The sequence below is a fragment of the Nannobrachium achirus genome, assembly GCF_963921795.1.
Source record: "Nannobrachium achirus genome assembly, chromosome: 3".
Taxonomy (NCBI): domain Eukaryota; kingdom Metazoa; phylum Chordata; class Actinopteri; order Myctophiformes; family Myctophidae; genus Nannobrachium; species Nannobrachium achirus.
The window spans coordinates 53810058-53831770 of record NC_137812.1 but is presented as its reverse complement, the minus strand read 5'-3'; the positions used below and the strand labels follow the sequence as shown (position 1 = coordinate 53831770).

The 21713-nt window shown below is 41.8% G+C and overlaps 1 protein-coding gene across 1 annotated transcript in view; it reads left to right on the top strand.

The window, feature by feature from the left end:
• Positions 1–6235: 6235 nt before the first annotated feature.
• LOC308282321 (methylcytosine dioxygenase TET2-like) overlaps positions 6236–21713 on the top strand; it is a gene marked incomplete at its 3' end in the record, with an annotated part of 34541 nt that continues 19063 nt past the window's right edge. Inside the window, exon 1 of the mRNA XM_080722666.1 lies at positions 6236–6553. The remainder of the gene's footprint in view (positions 6554–21713) is intronic.

The following is a 21713-nucleotide window of genomic DNA, read 5'->3' as shown; positions in this document are numbered from 1 at the left end:
ACACACACACGCACACACACACACACACACACACACACACACACACACACACACACACACACACACACACACACACACACACACACACACACACACACACACACACCTCCCCCTGGGTCCCCTGCTGTGGCTTAAACAATTAGGGTAGTCTTGGAGGAGCACTAACGACTTTCCCTTGTTTTTAAAGATAACTGGAGGAAGGGGGGCATCTGTGTAGGTGACATCTTGTTAGGGGGCTCGGGGGTTGGGCTAGCACCATTCTGGTCATTCTGCCTGCTGTGTATTGGCGGAGATAATAACGGAGTTATTATCTCATATAAAGGCTCAGGGCTTCTTTTTTTTTTTACATGCATGTAATAATACAGTGGGTAGTAGTGTGTAGGGCTGTCACGATTATGACATTTTACATGACGATTAATTGTCACTCAAATAATTGCAATTGACGATTTAATAGTGTTTTTTGTCGTTGACAGTTACATTTCTGTTTGGCTTTTAGACTTTGAAGTTGAACATGGAAGATATGAAATTACTGACATTTTTTACATCTTTATACTTTAAAAATAACATTGATAGTAGAAATAGCCAATCTACAAGCTCACAACACGTTGCGATGTGACACGTTGTGAGCTTGTAGATCTGCTATTTCCACTATCTTTGAAAATGTTTGAAAATATATGACATTTTTTCAACATGGAAAGGATTATGCCGATTATGTCAAATAATTGCGATTATGTCAAATAATTGCGATTATATAGAATAATTGCGATTAGATGATTATGTAATAATTGTGACAGGCCTAAGTGTGTCTGTATGCATATGATGCCCCACCAGTTATTATTATCGGAAATGTGTGTTAGAAGTGCCATCTTTGGGCTACCCGCTGGCCTAGTGGTCCTGGCGCATACCAACATACAGGCTCTAATGCAGCCTGTTTTGAGTCCTGATCCCAACAACCTTTGCATGCGGGTCTCTCGCCGTCTCTCTCTCTCTCCCCGTTTCCTGTCTAACTTCACTCTGTACTATCATCAAGGGCAGAAAAGCCCACAAAAATATGTCATCTTTGTCACATTTGAAGCAATGGCCTAGTTGCTCTGTAGTACTTCCAAGGAGGGATTCTGTTCCCTCCTATGTTGCAGACTGAAATGAAAACCATGTCAACTTATCACACAGACAACAATGTTCAAGCCTCTTTAACCCTGTGCTCACACTGGCAGCACCAATAAGCAACAAAGCGTCCGGAAGACATTTATATTCAGTCAGTGGCATAGTGACAAACAATGGTTTAACAAAGTTCTACTTTAATACAATGATCATGTCTCCTGCTAATATATTTGTAGCCCACTTCCTCACTAATACATTGGCATTAACCACAAACCTTCTTTAACTGAATCATATTATGATTATTATTTATGTTTTACTTTTGCCACTGCACCGTGTACCATGGCAAATTCTCTAAACTTCATTCATAGTTGGGGATAAAGTATTTCTTATTGTGATTATGACACAGACCGTGATTCCGGGTAGTTTCGTTGAAAATCGTGCCACCACACCCCTGCAGAAAAAAAAACATTAATTTAGATCCATTTACTAAAGCTCACACAGCCAAGTTTAGGTGTGAAACCAGCCAAGTGACAAGTGTGCCAATTTCTTGATTGCCCCGGATTGGTGTGGCAGCTAGGGGGTGTGGAGGGGGGTGTGGAGGGGGGTGGCACACTTCTCACTTTACAGATGAGGTGAGAGCACCCTCCACCCCACCGGGGAGTCGGACACACACACACACACACACACACACACACACACACACACACACACACACACACACACACACACACACACACACACACACACACACACACACACACACACACACACACACACCCTCCTCCTCCTCCTCCTTAAAAGTACATGGAAGAAACAGGGTCTGACAAAGAGCTAATCTGTAATTTACGACAAACAGTAGCCACCAACTGAGTGAGCACACTGCTAGGGCCTGACTCAGTCACAACAAACAACACAGTAATACAATACCCTTAGCGACAATGGTTGCATGAATAATACGTTTGAAAGGAACATTTGATATAAACCTTGTCTACTGTATCACCATTGTTGAAAAATAAACCTTAATCATGACCTGTGACCTTCGCAACACACAAAGAAAACGCTGGCAGTTTGGCAGAATTGACAGTTCAACCATTTCAAGTAAGCTGTGAGTCAAGTACTGATAAGTGTCAGGCTTGATAACAAACAGTGTGGTAAACCTTCACACACAGTTCTCTTTACTTACAGGCTAATGAATGTGGAGACAGTGACAATTGATTATAATACTTCCCAAAGTGCCAGATTCTTTTTGCAAGTTGTCTGAGATGTGGGACAAATTGCAGGGGTAAGGATGGTCAAACACACACACACACACGCACGCGCACGCGCACGCGCACGCGCACGCACACACACACACACACACACACACACACACACACACACACACACACACTCCATACATTATGAAGGTCAACAGTGCACAGGTACATAAGAGTAAAACCTATTTTTGTTTGGCTTCCTTCAGACAATGCAGTGGTATATATAATAACAGAAAACAATATAATAACGGCAAACAACAAAACCAAAAAATCTATAAAGACAGTAATAATAATCATAATGACGTAGTCAGATTTTGGAAAAGAAAGAGAGTGCAGAAGGCAAAAGAGTAAAGAGAGAATAAATGAGCATCCTCAAATGTACATGTGCATAAAGATGGAGAACTCGTCCAATAAAGTTAAGTACGTTTTAGCTAGCTAACCTTTTGAGAAGTTATCTTCTAGCTCAATTTTGCTTAATCATGTCTTAACTGGCAGGACGTTGCGTGTCACTAACGTAGTGTAAAGGGAACATACTATCAGATCTCTGAACAAGGACAACAAATAAATAAGTAAACCATCACCGAGTGTTCATTTGATCCAAGGGCTATGGGCAAGGATGAAAAGCTAATAGGATGCAGCCATACACTTACTCCCAGGCACATACTCAGTACAAACAACCTCAAACAACATCACACTGTTACTAAGGTTAGTGCCTTGCTAAAGGGCACTTTGAAAACAGTTGTTGTTGGAGGGCATAGGGACACGCACAGACACGCACGATGCCAGTAAACCTCACAGCCGGTTATGGTATCCGGATTGGGAGCATTGCGGTCACAGGCTGTCTCCAAACAACAGATAATCAAACTGTTATGTTACAGTTAACATTACCTTGGTGACGTCAGAGAAAGAAAAACAACAGAAACAGGCACAAACATGTTCCTCTTATTAGAGGCCTCCCAAGGAGGGTCCAACAGGAACCAGCTAACATCTTATCACACAGGAATGGACTTCTAGACACCAGTCTCTCGAGGTCTCTGTCCCTTTGCAATCACCACTGAGCCCATTTATGGCAATTAACTAAATACATAAATATGTCTGTATTACATAAAACAATTACATGTCTGAAACACAGGCTGCATTTTGTTTGTCTCTACTCTCTCTTCAGATGTTATTATGCTTTTAGGTGACATTTAGCCACAGGGTTTCAGCGTGATGCTTGAGGACACAACAGCAAACATTCCTTTCCGTTATGGGACAGTTAATAAAACAGTAACTATTACTAGTCACAAGTGACATCTCCAAATTAGCACACACGTATGTGTAGAGGAGACATTCTATTCACATGAGTCTTAAGTTCTACTCTCAGCAACATGTCTACTCTACTGTCCATTCCTCCTGCAATGTCCCTATGTTAAAGGTAAAGCCTGGTTGACTCTGTACCCTGTTAGCCTTGATGAGTGATGACATTTTCCTGCACTACTGTCTCCAATATCTCACTCATCTTTACTTGACTAGACTGATAAAAAATAGCAGACAAGATGGTCACAGATAGTCCCTGCCGCCTTAACCAGAAGATTGCGGTGCGTCCGCCATAAGACAAGATCAAACCTGTCTTGTTTCTGAATTAAATGTAGTTTAACCTTTCTCTACCCACTAGTCCGCTCTGCAAACCCCTGATACTAGTGGGAGAGTCCAAAAGCAGCAATAAATAAATACATATTCAGAGTTATTGTGTCAAACCTAACAATTATTTGTCAAACTGGTGGTCATGGTCCTAATACGGCTGGCTGTATTGAAAAGGTGCTAATATTTTCTTTTTATTGTGGCTTAAATAGTCTACTTGATGTAATTCAAAGCGACATGAAATATTTCCTCTCAAATGTTATTAGGTAAAGAGCTGAGAACCTCAGCAACATTCAATGTTACTTGTAATTCATTTGTTCATTAGATTTTAAATGACACAGTTGAACTTATTAACTCTTTACTTATTAACAGTTTACTACACCCATATGTAGGTATAGCAAAGTATTATGTGAAAGCAGGAGTCAGAAAGGGTAAAATGAGGCTATATTCTGTGGTATAGCAAAGTATTATGTGAAAGCAGAAGTCAGAAAGGGTAAAATGAGGCTATATTCTATGGTATAGCAAAGTATTATGTGAAAGCAGAAGTCAGAAAGGGTAAAATGAGGCTATATTCTATGGTATAGCAAAGTATTATGTGAAAGCAGAAGTCAGAAAGGGTAAAATGAGGCTATATTCTGTCTTTAGGCATAATGTGTGTTACTACTAGGGCAACTATAAGCTCCCTCCCCTCGCTCTCTGCCTCTCTCTTCCCCTCCCCCAGTCTGTGTAAAAACAAGTCTCCTTTCTGCCTCTGAGCCTGAAACTATTGAGTCAACAAATGTCAGTGCAACCAGCTAGCTTGCTAGGGCAGGGGCCAAGGGGAAAGAGGTGGGGTTGCTGCTCTCCCTTTAAACCTGGACTGCAGCCAAAGTCTGGAGATTATTTTCAGACAAGAACCACCTGTTAAAATCTGCACTGGACAGTTAAGAAGAGAATTTAAACCAAGTAAGTAGTAGGACAGTATTTCTAACCAAAATGACAAAAGGTTGTAAAAGGTTAGGCTTAGTTTAAGGTTTGAATAGAGGTCACGCTGATATAGAAATGTCAACTCTTGAATGTTGTGTGCAGCACAGTTTCAAATCCTGTGCCGGAGAGTGAAGGGGTTTAACTGAACAAATTATCTCAACAGATGTAGCATGGGCTCTTGAATGTGGCAGTTAAAATAGCTGGGGCCCCTGGTTTGTTCTTTTTCAAGGTCTAGATCAGAAGTCAATCCAACACAGAAAGACTATCTAGTGTAAAGCTGTGCTTATTCTCCCCAAATTGTATTCTTTCCCCTGTTTTTTCCATCAATGCTTTGTGGTAATGTGGTATGTCTATTCCCCAAAGCAAAGATGGATCCAACTAATTGTTAAACGCAAATATCAAACCGTTGGCGTTTACCAGTGTTCTTTAATGTCCCATTCATCCTGTAAGTTTCACTATGTCTTCTGTCTCTCTCACACTCTTCTCTCTAGTCTTGCCAACCCACGTGGCCAGTGTCAACAGGAGGAGGGTCTTGGCATACACATGAAGTGAAGAACGCTGCTGTGTACTGAGGCTTTTCAAAGGCACCGCACTAAAAAACGAACTTGCCGTCATAAGGCGTGCCAAAATAAGACCAAGCCACTGAAAGGAAATGTGTGCTAGGCAGAATCGGTGGGGACTCCAAGCTGTCTCCATCTTAGTCATTGTGGTAATGATTGAGGAGCTTAATGCTTGTTAATGCTGGCAAGGAGGAGCTACTGCAAACCTGTGACAGCTTTTGAAAAAAAATTACAAAAATTGAAACAACCAGGAAGTGGAGAATGAGATTGGGGAGGGGAAAACCCTTTTAGTCACTTGCCTTCCTGTCTGAGAATAGAACGAATGACAGAAAGGGCAGAGGAGAGCTGTCATCTCTTCTTCCCTCTTAAGCTCAGTGCAATATTTCACTTCTGCTCTACAACGGGGGATGGGTGGAGTCCTGTCCATTTGACTGGATCCAGTCCGGTGCTTCGGGGCAGCCATAATAGTGTGCACTATTGTGTGCGGCTGAGGGGTAGGAGAAGAGGAAAAAAAGAAGGGAGGGAGCAAGCAAGCGAGGGGGAAGAGAAGAGAAACCCCGGCCCCTTTGTGTGGGAAGGACTCAGCAGGAAAGTGATTTTGCGATTATTTGAGTTTGGCCAGCAAAGCAAGGCTCTTCTCCTCCTGGACACACCACACACAGATACATACACATACCCTCACAGACATTCACGCGCATACTACACACATACTACACGCACACGCGTGTGCGTGTGTGCGCGCACATACACACACACACAGACACACACACTAAATACTACACACACACAGGTCTTGTCCGGTCCACCCTGCCTTCCACTGGAGCCACATATGTGTTTGCAGAGCACAGGGTGGCCAAACAGCGACACCCCGGCTTCTCCTGATGATGAGAGCCGACGTCACACTGGTCTCCATGAATATTGATGTGGAGGATAGTCTGTTTCATAGAAGAACAGAAGGAGGCAAGATGGCTGCCCTTTAGGATTTGTTAAAGAGAAGATCCAGACGGTTTGTTGGAATTTCTACAAAGTGGAGGGACGTGAAAACAGGTGAGAATCTCCCAGGACGCTTTTTGCCTCTCTCCCCGACCCTTTTCCCCTTTAACCCCGGCTGTCTGTTTGGTGGTTCTTGTGTATCAGGCGAGGCATTGCAAATGTCCCCCCTCGGTAAAAAGCAAGAGCCAACATAATAAGGAGGGGATATTAGATAAAGCTTCTCCAACATGGCTGACGATTTCTTTCTTTCTTGCTGCCATTTGGAAAAGATTGGGATATTTTTGTGTTTTCTATCTGCCCTACATTCAGTGAATACTGGTTCTTGCCTCTGGAAGTCCCGTTTAGTATCAAAATTATAACCTTAAGAGTGCTTGTACAGGACTTTTTTCTCCCTTGAAGCATTATTACGAATGCCTGTAAAGGTAATGCATTCATCCCCCCTCCTCAATATATTTCCCCCCTCCTTTATTTTTCATAGTCTATTTCTGGATCTTTCTGATTAATATGCTATATGGATGTGCATGTTCTATATACACTGCTTTTGTTTTGAGAGGGAAAAGTTATGCCTTTAAATATTTGTATATCAATGGGGACATGAGTTTCTTTTGAGAAATATGTTCACCAAGCCAATTCCTCCTATCTATTTATTTTCACTTCTGCAGCTGCGTGTCTGTTTGGTACTGCTCAACAGGGAGATGTTGAGTAGAATAGTAAAAAGTCTTCCTCGACCTGTCCAGCACTATAAGTGCATGGAGTGCATGGACATCCGTGGAGCAAGGGGAGAGCTTCTGGCTTTGTGTATCTCAGTGTGAATCAGCTTTCATTGCATTCACTGGTGAATGACAAGCAGACACAAAGGCAAGCATAGTCCCAAGGAGAGGGGAACAGAGAGGAGAATTGCAGCAGTAGAGAGTAGTCAAGGCAGACAAGGTCAGAAAGCTCCAAAGGAAATGAAACTCAATCCTACCGCACCATTAGCTGGGGAAACAAGAATGGCAATTCTGGAGCTGGTTTCTTATATATTGAAAAGGCTTAAGAGGATTGTTACCACTACCAGACAGCAGCCAACTCACACATTTTTTATAAAAAGTTAATATGCCCTATGAAAAAATGAGTAACATGACAAGGTTGTATATTATTACACCAGATAATAAAGCCAGCCACATTAGTACTTAGTATGCATTTCTTCCTCTATGCCAAATTAATTCATTTTGAATAGAACCTTTCAGGGAGAGATAATTGCCAAGTAATAGGGTGTGTGTTTGTCTGTTGATGTGTATCTGTCTGTGTATATGTGCAAGCACATACCTGCCTAAAAATGCCTCTTGGGTCTGCAAAATGGACACCTTTCTATTAGCTCTGCATATGTGACCATTTCTTGTTCTATTTGAATGATTGGAAATAAAGTCTTGTGACAGCATGGTGACCGACCATACACCTATACGAGAAGTCAATTTATTTTAATTGGAATACATTAAGTAAAAGGATGGATTACAATTTGTGTTTTTCCCAGTGTACAAAATGGTGAATATACAGCATTACTGTAATGTTGGTGGAATCTAAGACGATATCAATAAGTTAAGATACACATAATGTGGCTTTTTGTGTGTCTAATATTCCCAAAAAGGCCCTGTGCATCACCTGACCCCATGAATAGCTAATGAGCCCTTGTTAGTGGTTCCTTATTTAAACAAAATCCACAAACAGCTACATTACGATTAACACAATGATCACCCATTAGCGCCTGACAGATCTACCTGCAAAGTTTGCGTATTTGATTTGTGTATTCCACAAAATGTGGTTGTAATGTCACCCCCTCAATAGCTACAATTAAGCCTATGGTAAAATGCAAAATAAGGCATGCCTGGAAGGGAGAGCACAACAAGTGACCTTTAATAGGCTGTTGTAAATAAGCAGTGTAGTCAAGAGAGAGGAGGTTATAAAATGTTAATGTGGCAACAATGAAGGAATTCAAGCTAAGTCAACCTGACATCACCATCTGTGGTAAAGTTTGACTATAGTTTAGTTTTGCAGCACACTTATAAAACATTGCAAATCTTATAAAATTATTAACAAAACACAGAAAGTTGGCTAACGGTCTGTACAAAACAACAGAATTGAAATCTATTAGCCAGCCAGTGTATTGCAATTCCATGGGCAGTATGGCGAAATAAAAGTCATTTGCTTGTCAAATGACTTGGTTGGCAGGCTAGCTTAATCTTGGGTGTAACCAATAAATACAAGAGAGTAACACTGTTCAGCCAAAACTGTTTTCATACTACATTTTTGTTGGTTAAATTGGCATTTGCATGTAGCCTCTACGCTACAATCTTGTCAGTGGAGTAAGATCCAAGTTCTTAACACTAGCTAGCTGTCAAGAGCTTTGGGCACAACAATGGTAGTGTGTTCCACTTGGGCGAAGGCATGGCTGTGTTTTGATACGGCAAGCGTGGTCATTGACTGTCTACTGTCAACACAACCACGTAAGCGGGGGTGTGTTCCAACTTCCATAGCCCTTATAAAGTATGTTTTGACTGGATGAGATGGCATTGGTTTCTCTCTCTTATCTTTTAGGTGAATTGGTTGCTCCATTCTGATGGCTTTCCACAATTATAAGTCTATATAGATAACCCTAATGTGATGTGGTAACATGAAATACCAGTTTGACTACATGATTGTGGCTTAACTGGTGAGTAAAGTAAAAACAGATAGATTGAACCACAAATTAAAGAAGGGTGGTGTGCCTCTGTGGCAGTATAGTGTGGTCTAGCTGGTTTTGATGCATTATTGATTTTATTTTTTACAATCACTCCACTGCAGCTGCTCATAGCTAATGTGGTATTTTGTATCCAGTTGCAATGTGCAAAGGTTTCAAATTGTGGAAAAGCACATTTAAATATTCATATCATAAGATCATGTTTTGTAACAGATTGATTGCATTAACTTCCTCATTGCACATGATGAGGCTGCTCTTACATCAGCGGTTTAAAAAAGGACATTAGATCTACAACAGGGGTTGCAGAGGCTGAAGGTTGGGGGGATAGATAGATCAATCACAGGGATACTGGGCTGCCCTCACTGATAATGTGCAGTCAGTTGGACTGCTTCTCTGCCATGGGCACTAAGTCCCCTTTATGTCACTTTCCCAGGGTAAAAGACAATATCACCTCAGAGAAGAATGTCCAGTTGCCATAGCAGTCCACCAACAATGCTGTCCATAAACAATAGCCCAAACCTAAACTTCTGACCACTCCCTAGCAGCAGTGAGCCCACATATCATATTTCCAGCCTGGGGCTGCTTGGTTACAGAAATGATATGGTGGAACAGGTCCAGTAGCAGGTAGGGTACAACATTTTAGATTGCACAGCCTTTGCTATGCTGCCTTGACTATTATTTTCCTGAGACAAAATGGCGAGCTGCTGAGTGTTGTATTGATCTCTGCGGCTATCGATTTCTCTCTTGTCTGCTATGGGAGGGGGTTATTTTTCCACAGCAATAACATGTTACTACTGCAATGGAACAGTAGTATAGAAAATCTGCTTCACCCCAGATATTTGAACTGAATTGCAAAAGAATTAAACATAAAAATGTTGTATGAAGAGTGCCCAATGATGGGTGATACATTTCCTTATTGGCAGCATAGCAACGAATTATGTAAAACGAAGCTTTTGCCAAACATGCCCATGTGTGTTTCGAATTTTAAATAAGCTTTGGCCCGAACTAGATCGTATCTACATTTCATCAACATGAATTGCATTCTTTGTTGAGGTTTTTCATCAAACAGTTTTATGAATAATCTATATAGGGTCTGTTAAGAAAGATCTTTATATAGATTTTTCCATTTACGGATATATTATCTCAATATCTGCAGAATGGTCAACCTTTCTTTACACAATTCTAATCAATATATTCTTCTTCTTCTTCTTCTTATCACTATAGTGTAGAAGTTTCAAAGTTTAAAAAATGTCATCCATACCTGGATGTGTAGAGAATGATCATCATGTAGTTAATACATGGGTTTTATTATGAAACTGAATAAGATAATTGCATAATACTGCTATTCAGTAACTATTATCCATAATTACCATGTTATGGACACCGGTCAAGGTTTCAAGTGCAAAAGGTTTCAATTGCAAATGTAATAAGCCTGACAGTCTCCGTTCCGTCTCATTGCATTGTGTCAAAGAGACTCTGGAGTAGTAGTAGTGGTAATTATGGCTTGGGAATGATAATGTTGTGTTTGAGTGGCACACGTGGCCGAAGGGAGGGAGTGTGTTTCTGGATGTGGAATCGTGTATCGATGTCAGGGCTTACCTCAGGGGTGAAGCGGCCGAGGCAGGGACTCAAAAGAGCTTCCTCCACGTGAGCGCAGGCACATGGCCGCTCTGTTTACAAACACTATCCCAGCATTCCTCAGTGAGACAGCAAGCGAGATGTTACGTAATGTCACCCGCCACCCCCCAGCCCCCCCCCACCCCAAAGAACCCAGCCGCCGCTCTACTTCCCGCCTTTCGCGCCGGAACCGATCGCTGCCTCTTCACTGGGGCGAATCTATTTGTGTATTGTCACCTGGGTTTTGCCACCAGGAAGTGTCGAGACTAGCGAGAAAGAGACAGAAGGGTGAATGAAGCCAAGCTGGCCGAGACAGTGTCTGTGACCGCAGAGCGAGGCACCGCTGAGGCAAGCGGCTTCCCTAGGTTGTCATGACATTGAGTTGCGAAGGCCTAAATAAGGCTACAAGGTGCCTGCCTTATCAGTAGCTCACTGTTTTCATATTACATTCACTTCAATCATGTGCGTACCTTCACAAGTCAATTTATCTTACATTTATTTATTCCTGTGTTGTGGCATGAAAAGGAACAAGCCGTTAAAAAAACATATTTATGCATATGCATGCAAATTCAAAAGTGCGCACACATACACACCACAATCACATTGGCTAAAACATTTCTGAAGGCCTAATTTGCCTACAAAATGACCATTATCATTTTGATGAGAATTACTAATTCCATCTTGAATGTAGTTTACAAAACCATGTTAATTATCATGTCTGTTATCTGCTGCACAAACGTTATTAAAATTGCTTTGTTAAGCAAAAGCTGAAGTGGGTGGTAGATGCCTGTTTTTTCGGGGACTGCCCATAAGTCCGAAGGTTCATTAGTCCGAAGGTTCATTAGTCCGAATTTAGTTAGGGTTACTGAGGTTAAGGTTGTGGCAACGAGCCACCCTATTACACAATTTCTTGATTGGACATACCGGTATACTGAGAACTCACACTGACTACGTAAAACTTAAAAGCCTGGTTTTCTGAGCATCTGAACATTTGGGACAACAATGACGGTTGGATGAAATGACTGCAAAATACTATGGTTGTGGGACGGCAACATCAGAGCGCTCCGAAATCGGAAGCAGATTCCAAAAGCATATTTAATAATGAACCCACATATTATCTGTATTGTGCCACATTGACATTTAAACAAGTGACGAGTCGCACTCAGAGTGACAAGAGCGAGTTAGTTGCGACCATAGGTCGCAGTTTACTATCAGAACCGTCACAGCTTGTCCGTGGACGGGTAACGCCTGACACTTTGGTTCCCCTGACACATCACTGAGACATCACAGTGATGTCAGAGCGCGACCTCGCCCTTTAGGGTGAGGTCGCTTGTTGCCCTTAGGCAACTTACTGGTTTATTTTATTTTTCCATGTCTATACAAGAAAGGACAAACGATTTGGCTATGCAGCCATCGTCAGTGCGTCCACTCATGGTGCCACACCATGTTGTGTTGCCATTGGTAGGTTTATTCATCTTTTAAATTATACGTTAAACACAGGCATGTAAGACACCGTAATAGTAATAATTAAAGTAGATATGTTATTCCGACACACACGTGCGCGCGTGTGTGTGTGTGTGTGTGTGTGTGTGTGTGTGTGTGTGTGTGTGTGTGTGTGTGTGTGTGTGTGTGTGTGTGCGTGCACTCATACTTCATTCCACCCTGCATGTGCACAACTTGGGCCACCCCAGTCAACAGTCTGGACACACCACTGCCAAGGGGAGGGGTGGGTAGCATTAAGGTGTGAAAATGTGTAGAAAGGGAGTATAATTACAAGAATAAACACACAAGCCCAATCCCTCAACACAACCTTGCAAATCTGAATAAGCAACAAATAAACAACAAACAAACATGAGGTCTTAAATGAGGATGATGAAAACCCTGCAAAGGTTCTTGCAGTGTAATGCTTTGGCAATGTAAACGTATGTTTTCTCATGCCAATAAAGCTCCTTTGATTTGAATTGTAATGACAACAATAACAAGTCAGGTCACAATTTGAAACAGCGACAGAAGCCATATCACTCATAACACCTGCCAACCTCTTTCATGATAGTGGGATTCCCAAAAGAGAAGGCCACCGCTGTCTTCTAAACACCTGCATCTGAGAAGGCTGCCTGGCCACCTCTTAAAATGGCTGTCAGGCACGGGCTGGCTCCTAGGAGCTGTCATTGACAAAGGTTGGACCCTATGGTCTCTTGTTGTCCTCACAAGGAGCACAAAGCAAGACAGCTGGCCCCAAATGTCATTCTGAAGCGTAACCCTTACCAAAGGCTTTTGAATGACATCACTAACTACTTCAGAGGGCTTGGAGTGGCGCAGGCTTCAATATTAGGTTTCCACTGTGGAATGTGCCAGTGCAGCAGCTGGTGTCTTTACCCAAGACTCCTTAATGACAAGCCTGTTTGTTTGGTACCGGTAAAACATATTTACATTCAGGGACGGCGCACACACGAACATTTTTGAGGGGTCACTAGTTCACATAAACATGTCCACAATGCAAATGTCTAAGGACCAGACAAGCTCAGAGATACACAGTCAAATCCTCAGTGTGTAAATGGACCCAGGTCCAATTGGCTGATTCTTTACAATGTCAGAGTTGAATTAACTCTTTTTACTGTGTACTGTAACTCTATTAATTGTGGACGGAACAGAAACGTGCCAATCTACAGTATGTTATAGTTACTAGTATAAAAATGTTAATCTCATCATGACTAAATAATATATAAGTGGAAAGCAATATCCTGTGTTTTATATACAGTCTTGGGGGTGGTAGATAATACATTTTCGAGGCCAACATGTTTTTTAATGTTTTTACAATGTGATACTGTAGTGTTGTTTACATTCTTCAAAGCTCAATTTTAGCACTGCTCTCTTTGGCAAGAGTAAAATGATACAAATAATACTGTTACAAAAACCTACATAGGCCTAATCATTTTGGGAGGAGGGTGGGAAATGTGTCAACACTAGATATCTCACTATCTCAACTACTTCCTATAGCGTTCTAATGTAGGTCTTTTATGCTTGTACCTGAAAACAAACTTTATCAAACCAACATGACAGCCCTGGGGCGAAAATAACTGTACTTGTGCAGACGGTGGAAGCGTGATTGATGAGTCACACGACCCTGCCCTATTTGAATAAGCTCATTCATCTATGGGAATGCTAAAACAATATACATACTGGGCTTGAAAAATGGTCACCATTATACAGTAGAAAAATGGACGAATCGTCGGATTCCTGTGTGTGCGCACATGTGTGATTCTAGGTGTCCTTTGATGGAAGCCTTGACTCACAGAGATCGTTATTCTATAGAAAAATGGTTGCCTCTTCCAGCCTGTGTGTGTGTGTGTGTGTGTGTGTGTGTGTGTGTGTGTGTGTGTGTGTGTGTGTGTGTGTGTGTGTGTGTGTGTGTGTGTGTGTGTGTGTGTGTGTGTGTGTGTGTGTGTGCGCGCGCGCACACGTATGTGTTTCAAGACGTCCTTCGGTGGGAGCCTTGATTCACGATAGAGAACATCCCTCACCAGGAGAGGATTTGTGATTCCTTCTATTCAATGAGAGTCACGTGCCCTCTCTCTCTCAGTGGAGGGAAACTGCGGAGCATAGCAACAGTGGCTTAGGTCAGGCTGCTTAGAAACCAATGAGAGAAAGAATATCAGTTGCATTCTCTGCCATGATGAGATCAGACAAAAGAGCACATTGCGCATATTTGATTCACTGCTCACATGGCACTGAGGTATCTGTCTGCTTTCACATGCACAGGATATAAAGGTTAGGGGGAAGCAGGATTCCTAATTGAAAACAACAACAAAAAAACTCAAAGATCCATACAGGGCTCCCTTAGTTAACGTAGGCTTTCATGCCAATAAAATCTGAGCATGGCTCCAGTCATTCCTGTTGCATGTGTGTGCGCGTGCGTGCGTGCGTGCGTGTGTGTGGGAGCATGTATTTGTTGCCCAACATGTTGTTTGGACTTCCTGTTTTATAATAATGTTTCCATTGGCTCTGTTAATGTGTTGACCTCCCCTCTTCCTGTTTTATCGGATGCTGGTTGGAATGTGAACAGAAAGTTGGTTAAATCTAATGTGCCTGCATGTAGCCAAAGGCTGTGGGGCCAATAAGGAACTGAAAGAATCTGGGACTTGAGTTATCATCAGCTGACCGTCCAGTTTTACAACATTTCATTAGTGTAAAAGATTGTAGAGCGGAAAAGATTAACCAAAACTCAACTCAACCCCATCCATCACCATTCGAAGTGAAATGATGTACAACCGTCTTTCTTGTCAAAGATGCCCCCAAGAGGCAAACTTCATCTTCAATAGTACAAAACCCATAGAACTTCCCACACTAACAGTGGAATCTGACTTAAGACACGACAGCAGGCTTCTGGAAAGGCATTATTTCAGGTTTGGCGGCATGGCAGTCAAACCCTTGAACACAACAAGTCTCAGACTAGTTTCCCCCAACAAGCACAAAAACGCCAAGGTTTTTTGGAGTATGTGACTATTGATTCTCCGGGCTGGGATCAATTTGCAAAGCACATGTGCGCACCACAGACAGAGCAGGCTCCATTCTCTTCAGGCTGCTGCACCGGGCTGATGCATAGAGCAGATGGAGCTTTGGCACTAATAAGATGGTCACCATGGTTACCACACATTATGAAAGAAATTAACTTTACACTGTGTACAGTCAGATATATTGACCGGTGAATTGACAAACGGGTGGGTAGGGAAAAAGGATCAGGCATCTTTGAGAAGGTAAGCAAAGTATGCAACCGTGAAGGGGTGGGAGGCAGGTAAATAGCTTTTCTGTGCTTGTTTTGAGAGCTCAAGAGAGAGCATCTCAATTAGAATCTCTGTGTGATTCAGCCTGAACGTACAGAGATAGGATTTGGCCATTGTATGTGAGTTTGGCTGGGGCCACACTCACTCACTGTACATGGCACAAGTGGCCGATCTGCTTCCATGGTCTTGGAGGAAAATCCAAGGTTTTACGTGTTTATGGGTCTGATCTTGGGGCAATGATAACTGTTTCCTACTCTCAGGATTGACCTCTTTTAGGAAATCAATCAGCACACATTAACATGAGTGGAAGTAACTCCAAGACAGGCAGTATACTCCTCATGGTTTTGTTTATTTACAGTGAATGTGGTGGAATGAACTTTGTCTTAGGGGCTGCGGTCAGGAGTTATTTTGGTTGGTTTCAGTAAGAGACTAATCAATCAGAGCATCAAGCTCATTCTTTGACCTAATCAAACATATTGAATTAGGACATTGTGCTCTATTGAGCAGTTTCCTTCTGATGCTTCCAAATGTTGCTAAACTGCTAAATAGACAAGTCTATGTTTAGCAGTCAAAGTATGACATACAGGATGGCTCCAGGGATATTTTGACAGGGTGTGTGTGTGTGTGTGTGTGTGTGTGTGTGTGTGTGTGTGTGTGTGTGTGTGTGTGTGTGTGTGTGTGTGTGTGTGTGTGTGTGTGTGTGTGTGTGTGTGTGTGTGTGTGTGTGTGCGTGCGTGCGTGTGTGTGTGTTGTTTGCAGCTGACCCTGCTCAACAAGTTGTGTGAGTGTACCTCAGATATAAGAGGTTAGACAGGTTATTGCTCAAGTCTGTGTCTACGTGACAAACAAACTGACATAAAAGATCATGTAAGATAAGCTCTTATAATTACTATTACCACCTAGTATTTTGTTTTTCTTTACTGAGACAAGTAGTTGGAGACAACATCGAAGAGAAACAGGAGGGAATGCACTGAAAGGAAATGGGAAGTTGTGACATCAAGATAGAGTCTAGCAATGCCAGGTTACCAGGAGACAGGATGATACCAACTTATTCTCTCTGGGCATAGCAGGAAACACAAGCATCGCCAATAAGAATACGTTTGAAATTAGCATTAGACTCCAAATGATGAATTTAGGCATTTTGACCCAGCTCGTGTAAAACATGGTGAATAAAATATACAATATATATGATTTTGCTTCAGCCAGAGCAACATTTGAACTGACCACTAAAGGGAGGACAGGCCAGATGTGAGGCCCGCATATCGGCCCGGACCTCTGGTATGTTAAAAAGTGCTAACACAGCATCTTGCATCATGGATACTGAACACAAAAGTAACGTTCTGAACCACCACACGCAGTCAGATCTAAATTCTAAACATGCGTACTATTTGATGCCATAACTAAATGTGCCGTTGGAGAAATATAAAGTTTTGAACTCATCAACATCAGCAGTACCGACCCCAGTTAATCGTTATCCTCATTAGCGTTCTGCAGTTAGTCTTCTGTCCTAGCTGAGTATGAGAATTACTTAGCACACGCTGCCAATTCCATCTGATGGCAAACCGGCTCCACTATCCCTAACCCTATGTGTTGCCTCTTGAAGGGTCTGTTAGTGTTTTTTTGTCTGTTTTCATAGATAACAACTGAATAACAGAGTTGCATCGCTTCAATTGTTTTCAAAACCTGGACCATGCTAGGTTGCCACATAGTCACTCTGTAAATGGATCACTGTTTAACCACTTAAATCCTATATACTTTGTTGACCGGGATCCTCCAGGGATGTATACTCATGCGTATTTCACCTCTACACCGAATCTCTTTGCCGAAAATAGCCAATCTACAAGCTAGTGTTGTGAGCTAGAAGATTTGCTATTTTCACAATGTTTGCCTATTACATGTTGTATGACATGCCGCTAAGATGCATGCGATTAAGAATGAGCATGTTAAGCTAACATCTATAAGGACTGTTGCTCTTCAGAAAGTAAATATGATTGAAACCTAAAAGCACAGCTCATTACATCGAGGGTGATTGTACCACTTTTGCAAACATGTTAAGCTTTTCTTCACATTTTGTTTCAACTATATTCCTCCACGCCCCTCTCTGTGTGAAAATGCAAACAAATTAAGCTGATTAAATTGTGCTGACAATGTACAATAATGGGAGGTAATGAGAGAAACTGATGTAGGGGAACACAGGACTTCAATGGGAATCTCCACCAACCACACTCCCATGGCCACATCTGTCCTGCATTAGACATAAGGAACAATGTGGATTGTACAGATCCAGATCCCTTCTTCTTGAGGGGAAGGATTGGGGGAGGGGAGGTTCACTCGGGATGAAATTACAAACAGAAGTGTGTGTATATCCTCTGTGGTTTGACGTAATCTATTAATCTAGTCTTGGATCCAAAAGAAGAAAAAGGGAATAAGGCTATGGAAGTACCACTCTCATACATGTTTTCTCTGTTTCTTTATGCAGATGATTTAAAGACACATTGAGCTAAGAAAGGAAGGATAGATTGAATATGTGAAGACTGCAAAGATTGCAATACAATTGCCTATACTGAAGGCCTATATGTGAATTATACAATGTCAGTTTAAAATGTGAAAAGTTTGCTATGCACATTTTGGGGACGACAACAACAAAACCATTTTTTTTGTCCCGTGTCTGCCATGGTGAAAAGACACATTTCCACATTATGGACAATCTAATATTACAATCTACTAATTCCACGCCCACTCCACGGCCAGCCAAGCTCGTACATTTTCTAATCTATACTATACTAGTAATACGCCTCAGGGCGACATGCGACTTCGCCCTAAAGGGAGAGGTCGCGCCAATCCTTGGCCATCTGGCCAGTGATGTAAATCGAACCAGTTACCCATATATGGAGACCCCTGGTACCCATATATGGAGATCCATGTACTGTATATGGAGATATGCTTTGAGAGCCCAAACATGCTTACTCAGTTATTCGTATGTGAAAGTCCTATGATGACATCTGACATCATACCCTTTGTATGCCCAAGTTTCCCATACATGGAGATCACTGTCTGTAGAACCAGCCGTTAGTGTGGTATGTGGCCGATGTGGCCTCCATATATGGGCATTCCCATATGAAATCCTGTTAGATATGGGCTTAATATTGATGACATCAGGGAACTCCATATATGGGCATAAAAGGGATTCTGTTAGTGTGACATCACAGTGATGACAGAGCGGCAACCCATTCTGTTGAGAGCAGTTCCCCTGACATCACAGTGATGTCAGAGCATGATGTCAGAGCGACAAACCCATAGAACCACAGTGTCAGGCGTGACAGACAGAGATACATACGGACAAGCTGTGACTGTTCACATACTAAACTCACTTCTTTGGTGTAACACAGAGAGGGAAATGACTCAACAGTTGCTCGGGGGGGGGTCACGTGATGCAGCCATTATTACTGTATGTCACAACGTAGTCATTAGGCCCCACAGCCGGCATCAACAGGAAGCTACAGAAGTTCACCTTTCAAAACATTTTCAAAAAACAGTACCAAAATATATAGTATAGTATAGTGTTGTGAGCTTGTAGATCGGCTATTTTCACTAGTTTGGGTCCCTGGAAAATGTCTTGGAACCGCTGGTTTACATGACCCAAAGTCAAATCACTAACTAATTTCCTTTGAACTAAAACTCATCTTGTAGGAATGTTTATTTTTTATTTCACTCAAAAGGCAATCCAAGTTAGCTCACTAACATCCAACTCCTTCAGTGAAACGTCCAACACTTGCTGTTAACTATCTCTCAGGTTGGTTGTAATGTATTCCTTGTATGATATCCATGACCATGTAAGTGATATCCATATAGTAATGGAAAGCAGATCTCGCTCTGCGGTGTTCATTGGCCATTAATCTGAAACAACACATGCTTCATATCAACAGACTTTAAACCAGATACGCTCTTTGATATGGCCAATGCATCCTCCATATTATTTAACTTTTAGCCTTAAGGAAAAAGCCCCCCCAACACCCCCTACCCCAGAGGAGCAATCAGTTATAAATGACAATTAGTTCTACGTGTCCTAACTTTCTCCCCTATACATATCATCACTGTCAGGCAGAAACCTTGTATCTCAAAGTTTCAAATTTGTATGTTTTCTTTCCGTAAATTAAAGCCCTACTTCATACAAAAGTGTCACACAAAAGTAGTGAAAATGGCAGATCTACAAGCACACAACGCCTCGTGATGTTGTACAATTGTACAATTGTTGTACGTTGTAAAATGTTGAGGTACTTTTACTTTACTTGAGTATTTCCTATACTTCTCCTTCTACTCCACTACATCTCGGATCCAAATATTGTACTTTTACTTCTCCACTACATTTATTTGAAAACTTTAGTTACTAGTTACTTTGTATAACCACGTCAACCCTATATACAGTACTTTTTGACCATTTGAAAATAGCCGATCTACAAGCTCACAATACATTGCGATGCGACACATTGTGAGCTTGTAGATCTGCTATTTTCAAAAGATAATAATACATTTGAAAACTTGGGAAATTCTGCATAATGAGTACTTTATACTTTTATACTTTAAGTACATTTTGAAATTGGTACTTTTACTTGTAACAGAGTATTTCTATATTGCAGTATTGATACTTTTACTCAAGTAGAGTAAAAAAAAAGTAAAAAATGTGAGTACCTTTTCCACCACTGACTGTACTGTAGCTGCTCAGCACATTGCATGTGAGAGAGGAACTCCTTGTGTTGCTGAGTCATTATTGAGTAAGAGGGCTTAGACAATATTACATCAGTTATGAATGTGCATGTGGACATGTACTGTAGAACAAACCCAAAAGGAACTTCCGTGGAAAGAACAGAAATGTGACCTCGTCCTAAAGGGTGAGGTCGAGCCAACTGGCCAGTGATGTACTGTATATCGGACCAGTTACCCATACAGTATATGGAGACCCCTGGTACCCATATATGGAGTATGTATGTGGATATATGCTGAGACCCCAAACATGCTTAATCAGTTATTCGTTATGTGAAAGTCCTATGACGTGTATGACATCTGACATCATACATATGATCCCTTTTATGCCCATATATGGAGATCCCTGTGCCACATTTGGAACCAAACCACTTCCATCACCCATCTGTGTGTGTGTCTCTCTCCCAATATGTGGAGCTGACTACCATCACCTGGATCTCCATATATGTAAAAGTCCATATATGGGTATTCCCCAGAATCCCCTTTATGCCCATATATTGAGAACCCTGATGTCATCAGTAAGCCCATATCTAACAGGACTTCAGATGGGAATGCCCATATATGGAGGCCACATCGGCTACACTAACAGAATCCATATATGGCCAAGACTGATGGCCAAGACAGCCCATATTTGTGTGGCTGGTTCTACAGACAGGGATCTCCATAAAAGGGATTTGGTTCCCCTGGCATCACAGGGATCTCCATATTAGGGTTTTCCGATTAATCGATTTTTAATCGGAATCCGTATTTTTTCCTTTGGACGATTTTAAAAATGAGAAATCGTCAAATCGATTTTCACTTTAATTAGGGTAATTCTTACTCATTGGAGCCTTGCACGGGGCAAAAAGTACACAGCCCGGTCCTCCTAAAGCAGGACGACAAGGTCCGACACCAAATTAATACTAATTTCTCTCTAATGTGTCATTTCTTTGATGCGCGTTTAGCGCACGTCAGACTGGGCAGAGCTCACCACAGCACTGCGCTCACTCGCGCTGGTACAGGCAGCAAACAGAACAAATGTTGCTGAGCTGGTAAACTTACTTGTTGTTGTAGTTTGAAAGAAGCTTATTACTGTAGTCCTACTGTCCCTGTCACTGTGTTAATTTTGCGTCGGTAAGCGAAGCGCTTCGCCTCCGTTTACAATCAATCAACATCTCCGTGCATGGGCGGCCTTAGCTATTTTTTCACCCGTTTCACCAGCCTCCAGGAGCTGGCCTGATTTGGCTGTTTGTCACTCACTATTGATAATGAAACACTAAGGACTCTAAGTTAACTTCTGTATGTGATTGTTGCGCAACTAGAGTTATTATTATTATTATTACCCTTATTATTATTATTG